This window comes from Lithobates pipiens, unplaced genomic scaffold, assembly GCF_037356315.1.
Source record: "Lithobates pipiens isolate NorthernLeopardFrog02 unplaced genomic scaffold, aLitPip1_a1.2 Scaffold_8, whole genome shotgun sequence".
NCBI lineage: Eukaryota > Metazoa > Chordata > Amphibia > Anura > Ranidae > Lithobates > Lithobates pipiens.
In genome coordinates this window covers 48,242,118-48,254,244 of record NW_027507903.1, presented here as the reverse complement: position 1 = coordinate 48,254,244, position 12,127 = coordinate 48,242,118, and the positions used below count along the sequence as shown (strand labels likewise).

Below are 12,127 nucleotides of genomic sequence, written 5' to 3'. Positions count from 1 at the left end.
GAGAGGTGTTCTATAGTCCCAACACACTCTCCCTTATGACAACACTGCTCTTTTGAGGTACAATACGATTGTCACCCTAGGATGAGAAATGTGTCCCTGGCAGGATCATCAGGTGAAAAGAAAGACGGGTTAAAAAAAGAAAACAATATTATCGTCCACATCTAAGGTGGTATTAAAGTGATACTAAACACACATACTGTTTAATTTAAATTGTCCCTTCTATTTCTGTATGTGGATGATGGCACTGTAATTATTTTAATAAAGAAAACATCTAAGTACATTTTTCCTAATCGATATACAGCTGTCACGCCCCTCCAGCCTGTGTCTTAGAATAACAGGGAGGTGAAGCCTCCAGCAATCTACATGTATTATCCCATCCCCATTGTGTTTAGCTGGTTAGTGGGCATGGAGGAGGAGGGAGTGGGCTGTCATTTACCACTGTGTATACACCCACATGTGTGATGCTATAGTCACATGGGCTGCTCAGATATGATGGGGAGGAAATGCTCAGCATAGAAACTCACTGAAAACTGAGCATTTGCAGAGTTGCCACCACAGCTGCAAAATCACCAGCTGATTTGGGAACATGGACAGAAAGGGGATCTAAAGAGCAACAGGATCAACTAGGTTTTTTGTTGCAGAATACCAAAAACAAATCTCATAGTGACTGAGTATGAACAGCATGTAATGCACCATTTTTTGATCGTTTTTATGATGTTGGTTTAGTTACACTTTAAACCCAAAAGCAAACATTTATTATATTATAGTTTACCAATGCTTAGATCTTATAGCTGCATTACTTAGCTTGTTCAAGCTTTCTTTCCGATCCGGCCAGTATGTAGACATGGGCGTTGGCCAAAAATTGTTTTGTTTCTTTCCGTTTCGTATGGAAAAAAAAATCGTATTTTATAATTCGTGTACGAAATTAAATTCGGTTTTGTGCGAAAATACGAATTTTTGTTATTTTAATGAAAAGTTTATGAATCTAACAAAAATTTGATATGATGAATTTATCATTATGAGGGGTTCCCACCATCCCGGTGCGGTGCTGACTTCCTGGGGTTTTAACTTTTAGGTTTGTTAACTTTTCGTAACAATTAGGAATATTCATTATGATGATGAATTTATCATTATGAGGGGTTCCCACCATCCCTGTGCTGAGTTCCCAGGTCTGTACACCTGCTGTGTCCATTATGAGGGGTTCCCACCATCCCTGTGCTGAGTTCCCAGGTCTGAGTGTACACCCGCTGTGCCCATTATGAGGGGTTCCCACCATCCCTGTGCTGAGTTCCCAGGTCTGTACACCTGCTGTGTCCATTATGAGGGGTTCCCACCATCCCTGTGCTGAGTTCCCAGGTCTGTACACCTGCTGTGTCCATTATGAGGGGTTCCCACCATCCCTGTGCTGAGTTCCCAGGTCTGAGTGTACACCCGCTGTGCCCATTATGAGGGGTTCCCACCATCCCTGTGCTGAGTTCCCAGGTCTGTACACCTGCTGTGTCCATTATGAGGGGTTCCCACCATCCCTGTGCTGAGTTCCCAGGTCTGTACACCTGCTGTGTCCATTATGAGGGGTTCCCACCATCCCTGTGCTGAGTTCCCAGGTCTGAGTGTACACCCGCTGTGCCCATTATGAGGGGTTCCCACCATCCCTGTGCTGAGTTCCCAGGTCTGCACACCTGCTGTGTCCATTATGAGGGGTTCCCACCATCCCTGTGCTGAGTTCCCAGGTCTGTACACCCGCTGTGCCCATTATGAGAGGTTAATTTTGTTTATTGAAAATCTTACAAAACAACAACTTATATACAATAAAACCATAATAAATAAATAAAACATATTTACAAAATAATTGAATATGACTATACAAAACAGAAAGAACAAGAACAAAATAAACGGTGCAAACCAAATTGCGCACAACATAATCCCTGCGGGAGAGCCAGACTAAGGGACATCACTGTCACCATGCATGTAGCCTTTTATCAAAGATATATTTGATCTGAAAATCTAGGGGAGTGAATGAAGAATACAAAGAAAAGCCGCACACCCCAAGATCAACTGGCAGCAGCTACAGAGTCCTGATGTTCCTCCACGCCCTTATCCAGGCCTCCTGCTGCCACCTGTCTTTCTCAAGACCCTGAATCTTCCCAACCTCACCCAGAATGTCCTGCATCACCACTTCGACCGGGAGGATTTTACCCCGTAAGGATACCTGACACCGCGCACTCCACGTGAAATAACGGCCTACTAAACTAACTAAAAAATAAAAAGTGTTTCCAAATCATAATCCTGACGAATCTGGAATGCCCCATACACCCACTCTGCATAACTCATATGGGGGAGAAAGGGTATACTTATCATTATGAGGGGTTCCCACCATCCCTCTGCTGTGCTGACTTTCTGGATTCCTGGATTTTTAACTGCATAAAAATTTGTATTTCGGATTTGTACTCGTGTACGAATTTCCAGGAAATTCGTAGGAATTTTTGATTCGTACGAAATGAATCGCACATGTCTACCAGTAAGTCAGTTACCTTTTAACAGAAGATGCTCTCATGCACTTGTAGCACTTAGGCGGCTGAGACAAACTATGTAACACCGGCAGGGGTGCTTACAATAATCAACTTTTATTTATGTAAAACCTTATAGTAGCTCCAATCTGTTTGTTTATCTAAATCTGCTAGTACATCTAACACTCCCCTTCCCCAGACTGACAATGCTGCTGTCTGCTGTGCCCCCTGTGCTTCTTTATCCAGAGTGGAGGCACGTTAATACTGGAGGTGTGTTACTGGCCAGAGCACCAGGTGAAAACAGAGGGAGAAAAGCCTAAATAAAGAAAATGAATGCAGCCGCCATATCTGGTTGGTAAGCTGCAATATATAACATTTATGGTTTTGAGTTTAACCTCTTACTGACCTCCCCATAGCAAACTGCTACAGGGTGGCAGAATCATACACACACACACATGTGTATGTATATATATATATATATATATATATATATATATATATATATATATATATATATATATATATATATATATATATATATATATATATGATACTGCACTTCTGGGTCTTGGCTGAGAAATGCGACGGAGAGGGCACACTCCCGCTGTGATTTCACACAGCAGAGCCAATGTCCGCCAGGACCCAGCAATCGTTCGGCACTCTGACAAGAACGACAGTTTGCCTATGTAAACAAGGCAGACTGTCATTCCGTGAGTACAGAAGATGCGGAGCCTGTTTTCCTGTGAAGCAGAAACACTGATCCATGTCTTCCAGCAGTAAAATCACCCAATCACCCCACCACCCCACACACACACACATTTATCCCTTTGATCTAACCTGATGTTAACCCCTTCCCAGCCACTCAGTCATTAGTACAGTGACAGTGTATATTTCTAGCACTGATCACTGTATTTGTGTCACTGGTCTCCAAAAAAGTTTCAAAAGTGTCAGTTAGTGTACTAATGTTCTCCGCAATATCACAACCCCGCTATAAGTCGCTGATTTCCACCATTACTAGTAAAAAAAAAGTTAAAAAATATTCCATACTTTGTATACGCTATAACTTTTGCGCAAACCAATCAATATACACTTTTTGGGATTTTTTTTTTTTTTAATCAAAGATATGTAGCAGAATTCATATTGGCCGAAATTGATTATAATTAATTCAATTAGATTGTTTGCATTTTTTTGTTGGATGTGTATTATAGCAGAAAGTGTATAAAATATTGTATTTCTTTCCCCAAAATTGTTGGGGGTCCTTTAATTATAGCGCATAACATAAAAACGGCAGAGGTGATCAAATACCACCAAAAGAAAAGAGATACATTTTATTGGGGTACAGCATCGCGTGACCGCGCAATTGTCAGTGAAAGCAAAGCAGTGCCGTATAGCAAGAAATGGCTTGGTCAGGAAGGGGGGGGGGGGGGGTAAACCTTCCAGAGCTGAAATGGTTAATACTGCTTTAATTTTTGTTCTTGGGTTTAGATACACTTTAACTAAAAAGAAACTGGTGGTAATGGTTAAAATAAGTAGAAAGTTCCTGCTGGCAAAGCGCCGCTGACGTTCCAGAGTTCAGTTACTAGAGAGCGGTGCAGGGAGGGTTAATGTCAGTGTGGGAAGTGCTTCTGTAGCACCGCCACTAACCAGAGAGAAGGAGAACAGTCACTCACAACAGTCACTGAACTCCTAGAGACCGCACAGGGACCTTGCGATCACCGAGCGACCAGATCAGAGACAGTCGGCGTCAGTAAAAGAGACAGCTGAGATCTGGAGAGAGGCAGAGAAGCGACGGAACCTGCTGAACAAACCCAAGGAATGTACAAGAAACTCTAAAGAAAGAACGCCAAAGACAAGTCTGAACAAAGAAGATAAACTTGGGACTATGGAAGGGATCGGCGGTCACTGAGTGCAGCATATAGGACCCTGAGAGCGGTAAGTCGTTACCTGTGTGCACTGTGATTGTTGACAGATGTGTTGCAGCTCACTCGCTGGGCGAATGGCGTAAAGCAATGTTTGTCAACTGCAGTCCTCAAGTACCTCCAACAGGTCATGTTTTCAGGCTCTCCATTATTCTGCACAGGTGATTTGATCAGTTTCACTGCCTTAGTAATTACCACAGCCGTTTCATATGAGTGAAATCAAGTTGGGGGTACTTGAGGACTGGATTTGAGAAACATTGGTGTAAAGCATGCACTTGACAGATAAGCTCCGGCACTCATACAATATTGGATTTAAAGGGACAGGGGGAATCAATGAGTGGGACTGCACTGATACAATATAGAGATGAAAGGGAGGGGGGGGGGGGTCAATGATTAGGACAGCAATGATGCAATACAAAAGGGACAGGAGCAGGGGGATCAATGAGTGGGACAGCAATTATACAATATGACAGGGACATGGGGGATCAATGAGTGGGACAGCATTTATACAATATGACAGGGATAGGAACAGGGGGATCAATGAGTGGGACAGCATTTATACAATATGACAGGGATAGGAACAGGGGGATCAATGAGTGGGGCAGCAATGATACAATATGAAAGGGACAGGAATAGGGGGGAGCAATGAGTGGGACAGCATTAATATAATACAAAAGGGACAGGGACAAGTGGGATCAATGAGTGGGACAGCACTGATAGAACATGAAAGGGACAGGGACAGGGGGATCAATAAGTGGGATAGCATTGATACAATACAAAAGTGACAGGAACAGGGGGAACAGTGAGAGGGACTGCATTGATACAATACAAAAGGAACAGGAACAGGGGTATCAATGAGTGAGACTGCATTGATACAATACAAAAGGAACAGGGGGATCAATGAGTGGGACTTCAATGATACAATACAAAAGTAACAGGGGGATAAATGAGTGGGACTGCATTGATACAATACAAAAGGAACAGGAACAGGGGGATCAATGAGTGGGACTGCATTGATACAATACAAAAGGAACAGGAACAGGGGGATCAATGAGTGGGACTGCATTGATACAATGCAAAAGGAACAGGGGGGGACAATGAGTGGGACTGCATTGATACAATACAAAAGGAACAGGAACAGGGGGGGACAATGAGTGGGACTGCATTGATACAATACAAAAGGAACAGGAACAGGGGGATCAATGAGTGGGACTGCATTGATTCAATACAACAGGAACAGGGGGATCAATGAGTGGGACAGCATTGATACAATATGAAAGGGGACAGGAACAGGGGGATCAATGAGTGGGACTGCATTGATACAATACAAAAGGAACAGGGGGGGACAATCAGTGGGACTGCATTGATACAATACAAAAGGAACAGGGGGATCAATGAGTGGGACTGCATTGATACAATGCAAAAGGAACGGGGGGGGGGGGGGGGGGGACAATGAGTGGGACTGCATTGTTACAATACAAAAGGAACAGGAACAGGGGGATCAATGAGTGGGACTGCACTGATTCAATACAAAAGGAACAGGGAGATCAATGAGTGGGACAGCATTGATACAATATAAAAGGGGACAGGAACAGTGGGATCAATGAGTGGGACTGCATTGATACAATACAAAAGGAACAGGGAGATCAATGAGTGGAACTGCATTTATACGATATGACAATGACAGGGGGATAAATGAGTGGGACTGCATTGGTACAACACAAAAGGAACAGGAACGGGGATCAATGAGTGGGACTTCATTGGTACAACACAAAAGGAACAGGAACGGGGATCAATGAGTGGGACTTCATTGATACAATATGAAAGAGACAGGAACAGGGGGATCAATGAGTGGGACCGCACTGACAGAATATGGAAATGAGAGGTAACAGGGGGATTAGTGAAAGAGACCACACCTTTCTAGAGTTTTTTTTTTTCCACAACGTATAGAAATTCCCCTGAACAGGAGAAGGAGGAGTCAAGTTCCTCCACCCCAAACTCACACTACTATGTGTTTTATAGACCTTGCTTTGTGCACTGGTCCAAATCATTTGGTGGAGGGGGGATTATGGTGTGGGGTTGTTCTACAGGGATTGGGTTTGGCCCCTTAGTTCCAGTGAAGGGAACTCTTAAGGCGTCGGCATACCAAGACATTTTGGACAATGTCATGCTCCAAACTTTGTGGGAACAATTTGGGGATGGCCCCTACTGTTCCAACATGACTGCACAGCAGTTCACAAAGCAAGGTCCATAACGCCATGGATGAGTGAGTTTGGGGTGGAGGAACCTCAACCCAATAGAACACCTTTTGGGATGAATTAGAGCAGAGACTGCGAGCCAGGCCTTCTCATCCAACATCACAAAAGCGCTTCTGGAAGAATGGCCAAACATTACTACTCCTAAACCTTGTGGACAGCCTTCCCAGAAGAGCTGAAGCCATTCTAGCTGCAAAGGTTGGGCCAACTCAATACTGAACCCTACGGACTACTGGGATGCCATTAAAGTTCATGTGCATGTAAAGTTCTTGTAAACCCTAGATTAAGGCTTACCTGTAGGTCCAAGAAATATCTCCTAAACCTATATGGTTTAGGAGATATTTGCCCGAAAACAGGCACCGCTGTCTACGGCGCATGCGCCGTAGACAGCGGCGCACAGGTGCACTGAGCGCGGCATTCTCAACGACGGAGCTGCCGCGCGTGTCGGCTCCCGTGCGCATGCGCGGGAGTGACGTCATCGCGGCTTCGCCGAATGACAGCGGCGGAGCTGCGAGACCCCACCAAGAAGATGGATGCGGCGGACTACAGGGGACAGCGGCGACTTCGCTGGCTCCTGTGTCAGGTAAGTGACACATAATGGACTATTATGCGATGCATAGTAGTCCATTATGCTTTACCTTTGCAGGGAATGAAAGAGGAAGTAAACTCATCAGGGTTTACTTCCTCTTAAAGGCAGGTGTCCCAATACTTTTGGTAATATAGTGTATATTGAAACTAAGCAGCTATGATGAATTTATCCAAATATACATAAAAATAAATCTGCATCACAAACGGCTTGTTCCCCAGTGCAGCACCCCTTGCTGCCCCTCTGAAAAGGAGCCTGCGGGAACAAGGGATCAGGAAAAATAAAGTGCTGTTCCCATCCCTTAGGCCTGGTTCACACCTATGCATTTTTAGTGCTTTTTGCATTTTGCAGATTTGCACTACAGAACGTATTCCATAGAAAACCCAACGTTAGAAGGACCTTAGTGCAAAATGCAAAAATCACTAAAAATGTATAGGTGTGAATCAGGCCTAAGGCCCGATTCACACCTATGCATTTTTAGTGCTTTTTGCATTTTTTTAGGTTTGCACTACAGAACGTTGTCCATAGGAAACCATGTTAAATGGACAGTGATGCAAATATGCAAAAAGCACTAAAAATGCATAGGTGTGAATCATGACTAAGGCTCGATTCACATCTATGCATGTTGCTTTTGAGTGTTTTTGCAGTGCTTTTTGCGGTGCTTGTCTTGTTTTTGGACACACGTTTTTACCACGATTTTGCCACGCTTTGTGTTTTTTTTTTTTTTTTTAACACTGTGGTTGCTTAGCAACGAGATATATACAGTGGAAAAAAAGGGAAAAAAAAGGCAAAATCGCGGTAAAAAAGTGGTACTTGCGTTTTTGATGCAGGTCCATTGACTTCTATTACATGCAAAACACTGCATTTTGCATTAAAAAAGTCCCCGACCCTTTCCAAAAACGCAGAGGCACAAAAATGCATTGATGTGAACATGTTCCATAGGAACCCATGTTAAAAAATTTCCCTGCATTTCTGCAAAATGCATCAAAAAATGCGTTAGTGTGAATCAAGCCTAAGGCCTGATTCACACCTATGCATTTTTTGTGCTTTTTGCATTTTGCAGATTTTCACTACAGAACGTGTCCCATAGGAAACCATGTTAAATGGACCGTAGACTGCAAAAATGCATAGATGTGAATCCAGTCTTAGAGCTAAACATGCATTTAACCGTTGAAGTGCAGGGAGGGTTTTTCCCCCGAGTTCAACTTTAGATCTGGTGCATTTTAAATGGAAGGATTAAAGGTAACAATAGACAACCAGATAAGAGAAAAATGTAAACAAGCATTACTTGTGATAACTGAGCTCCACAGAAAAGTGTTAAAGTGGAATTCACCCGAGAATGACTCCATGAACATTAAATAGTCATATTATAGCACATGTATGCTGTACCATAATAAATGGTACCATGGTTCTGTTCTGTTCTGTTCAGTTCAAGAAACCAACGGACATTTCTCAGCTGTAGGACTAAGGGAAAAAAAAAAAACAAGCTCTCTACAAATGCTAATCAGAAATAAAATAGTAATTAAAAAAAACAGGTATAGTGCACTGCTGCTAATTACAAAAACATTCACTATTCACTGTTTTATACACTGGCTAAGGCTCTGTTCACATATCTGCATATCGGAAAAATGCGCAAAATCAAACGCATTCTCAACACGCATAGAAATGCACGTCTGTTTAGCAGACATGCAGGGATACCATTCATTCTTCATTCTTATAGTGGAAAAATTCCCACATGGGGTTTTTTTTTAGCAGCCAAGAAATTCTAAAAAAATTTATTAAAATTCTTTAGGCCTCTTTCACACTAACGTCCCGTTCAGGCCCGCCTGTCAGTTTTTTAGGCGGACCTGAACGGGTGCTCCATAGAGGTCTATGGAGCGTCGGATGTCAGCGGTGACATGTCCGCTGACATCCGACCCGCTCCGATCCGAAAAAGTGTGACGGAGGAAAAAGCTATTTTTCCATCCGTCTGCGGATCGGATCGGGTGACGACGGGCACTGCGGTCCGTCGTCATCCGATCTCCCATAGGGGAGAGCGGCGCTGTGACAGATCCGTCCCTGCGCAGTGTGCAGAGACGGAGCTGTCATCTCCCTGCTCAGCGGGGATCGGCGGAGTGATCCCCGCTGAGCAAGCGGATATCCACGGGGCGGATCAGAACTGATCCGCCCCGTGTGAAAGGACCCTTATTGTATCAAAAAGCTATTTGACAGTTACATGGAAGTTGTAAAAAATTGAGCTCTGGCATTCACAGGTAAATGACAAAACCATTGATCAAGAACTAAATATTGTATATATTCTCTCCTTGCATAGAATAAAATACCCCCTTGAAGAAGACCACAATTAGAAGGGTCGAAACGCGCAGTTTTTTTTTTTTTGCAGTAAAATACAATTTTATTAAGATTTCATAGAATATGTAGTTCCATCTTGATCAATGGTTTTGACATTTTCATGTAAATGCCAGAGCTACATTTTTTACAACACCCATGTAACTGTCAAATTGCTTTTTGATACAATAAAGAATTTTAATTAATGACTTTTGAATCATTTCTTGGCTGCTAAAAAATCCCATGAGGGAATTTTTCCATTATACAAATGTTTCGGGGTGTGCAGCACCACTACCTCACACATATGTTTTTCTATTCCATTCTTCATTCTTAATTAATTCATTCTTAATTCCTCACCGCCACACATTTGCAAAACACGTGCGTTTTCTCGCTCGCCAAATAACATTGCCATAAGGTTCGGTGCTGCGCAATTTTACAAAAGGGTCAAGGACTTCTCTTCCCATATTACCCGTGGGTAGGGCAGCCCATTTAAAATGAATGGGCTGCCGTACGCGCAGCACGTGGTAGTGTGAACCAAGGCTTAGGGTGCACATACACACTGTCAGGTTTCTCCGGTTTGGGGCAGGGTTCACCCCCTTGGTCTGACTGATTTGTGTAGTGTGAGGGCTCCAAACAGTGCCCAGGAAAGGGTAAAGGATAGTTCACATTCACAAAAATACTGCTGATACAGATAGGGGTGTCTGCAGATAAAAACAAACTGTGCAGCTCTGACTAAAGTTGAATAATTCCCTTGCTATAGGTGTAGGCCATTTATGTACCTCATGAAGCCTGGCTTACTTCTAGGATGTTGCTAAGTGAGGCCTAATTGTTATTGGTCACCTCCACCATCACAGTAGTGAGCTTTTTCTCTGATGAAAACCCCCCTGGCATGCTCTCTCTCTCTCTCCTGATGCAGTAGCTCTGAGCTCAGCATTTGAAAGCTCACTCCTGTGATGGTGGAGGTAAGCAATATCGACTAGGCCTCACTTAACGATGTTCTGGGAGTATTCCAGTCAGGCTTCATGAGGTACATAAATGGCCTACCCTAAGACCCCTTTCACACTGGGACGGTAAGGGCGTTAGCGGTAAAGCGCCACTGTAATGGCGGCGATTTTCAGATGCTAGCGGGACGCTTTTAACACCCATGCTAGCTGCCAAAGAAAGGGTTAACAGCGCCCAGCAGCGCTGCCCATTCATTTCAATGGGCAGGCGCAGTGTGGGAGCGATGTATACAAAGATGCTGCTTGCAGGACTTTTTTTCCCGCCCTGCAAGCGCACCGCCCCAATGTGAGAGCACTCAGGCTTTCACACTGGGGTGGCTTGAGAGGCACTTTTCAGGTGTTTTACAGGTGCTTTTTTTTAGCACTAAAAAGCGCCCCAGTGTAAAAGGGGTCTAAGGGAAGGGCTTTTTTAAACTTTAGTCAGAGCTGCTCAGTTTGTTTTCATCTACAGACATCCCTTATCTGCATAGTTTTTTGGCAAAGGTGAACTAACCCTTTAGCCCCCCCCCCCCATTCACACCTGTGCGATTTGTCAAGTCGCACCCCATTGTCGGCAATGGAGCCATCCAAATTACTGCGACTCATGTTGCAGCAGCCCTTTGAAAAATGTTCCTGCACTACTTTTTTCTGATTTCATTGCGATTTGCATAGATTTCTGTTAAACAAAGTCGCAAGCTGCAATGAAATCTGAGGTGCAAATCGCACAAATCTGCGGATTTGAGAACACGCTGAAGTAGTGCACTTTAAAAGCCACACAAGTGTGAACCAGGGCTAAAGCGTATTGTACCTGGGACCACTTGGAAGAGGTGGACCCAGGCACTTTTCACTTGGGGTCTGGTACGGTTTGCATAGTGTGTGAGTGCAAACCATGCCTGAGCAAAGAACTCTTCATAGATGACTAAGCACGGAAGTAGGGATCACTGTGGTGTGGTTGGCAAAGGCGATGATGTAAGTTTGTCCGGGAACACTTCCTTTTAGCCAAGTGTGAATGAAAACTGGGGGGGGGGGGATGCAAGTGTACCTTTATTTTTTCAGGAACTTTTCTTTTAATCCAATAGGCACGTTCTACATTTTTAAAGTGCTTATGAAGGGGGATCCTCTGGCCCCCAAACGTAATGGCTATACCTATAGCATTTGTCTGTATAATAAAATCACTTGGAGTCTCAAAATCTCATGACAATTGTCTGGTGCTTTTTTTGGTACAACATGTGGATTTCTATAATTAGGTGGCACTATTCTTTAGGGATGGGGGTGTTTGCATGCTGTGTTCGCAATTTTTCACCCATGGTAAATTTTACCCGATATGTAGCGATCGAACACTACACACTCAAGGAAATTGTGAAGCGTACCAAGGGCCCCACAACCATGTTCAATGCAATGTTTTTGTCAGCAAAGCGGGTTAAAACAGGCGGTGAGGAGGCATCACATAATTTCCTCACCACCTGCCATTAACCTCTAAGCCCCGATTCACATTGCTGTGGCTTCAAAGTTGCATCCCAGCGTGACTTCGGCATGACTTGCATGCGACTTCTTT

At 43.8% G+C, this 12,127-nt stretch overlaps 1 protein-coding gene across 2 annotated transcripts in view; it reads left to right on the top strand.

Annotated features, from left to right (window-relative positions):
* Nucleotides 1–4,134: 4,134 nt before the first annotated feature.
* FES (FES proto-oncogene, tyrosine kinase) overlaps nucleotides 4,135–12,127 on the top strand; it is a 292,890-nt gene continuing 284,897 nt past the window's right edge. The window contains exon 1 of one of the 2 annotated variants that reach the window (XM_077471222.1): nucleotides 4,135–4,439. The gene's annotated coding sequence lies outside the window, so the exon portion shown is untranslated. The remainder of the gene's footprint in view (nucleotides 4,440–12,127) is intronic. The other variant, XM_077471221.1, reaches the window with a different exon arrangement.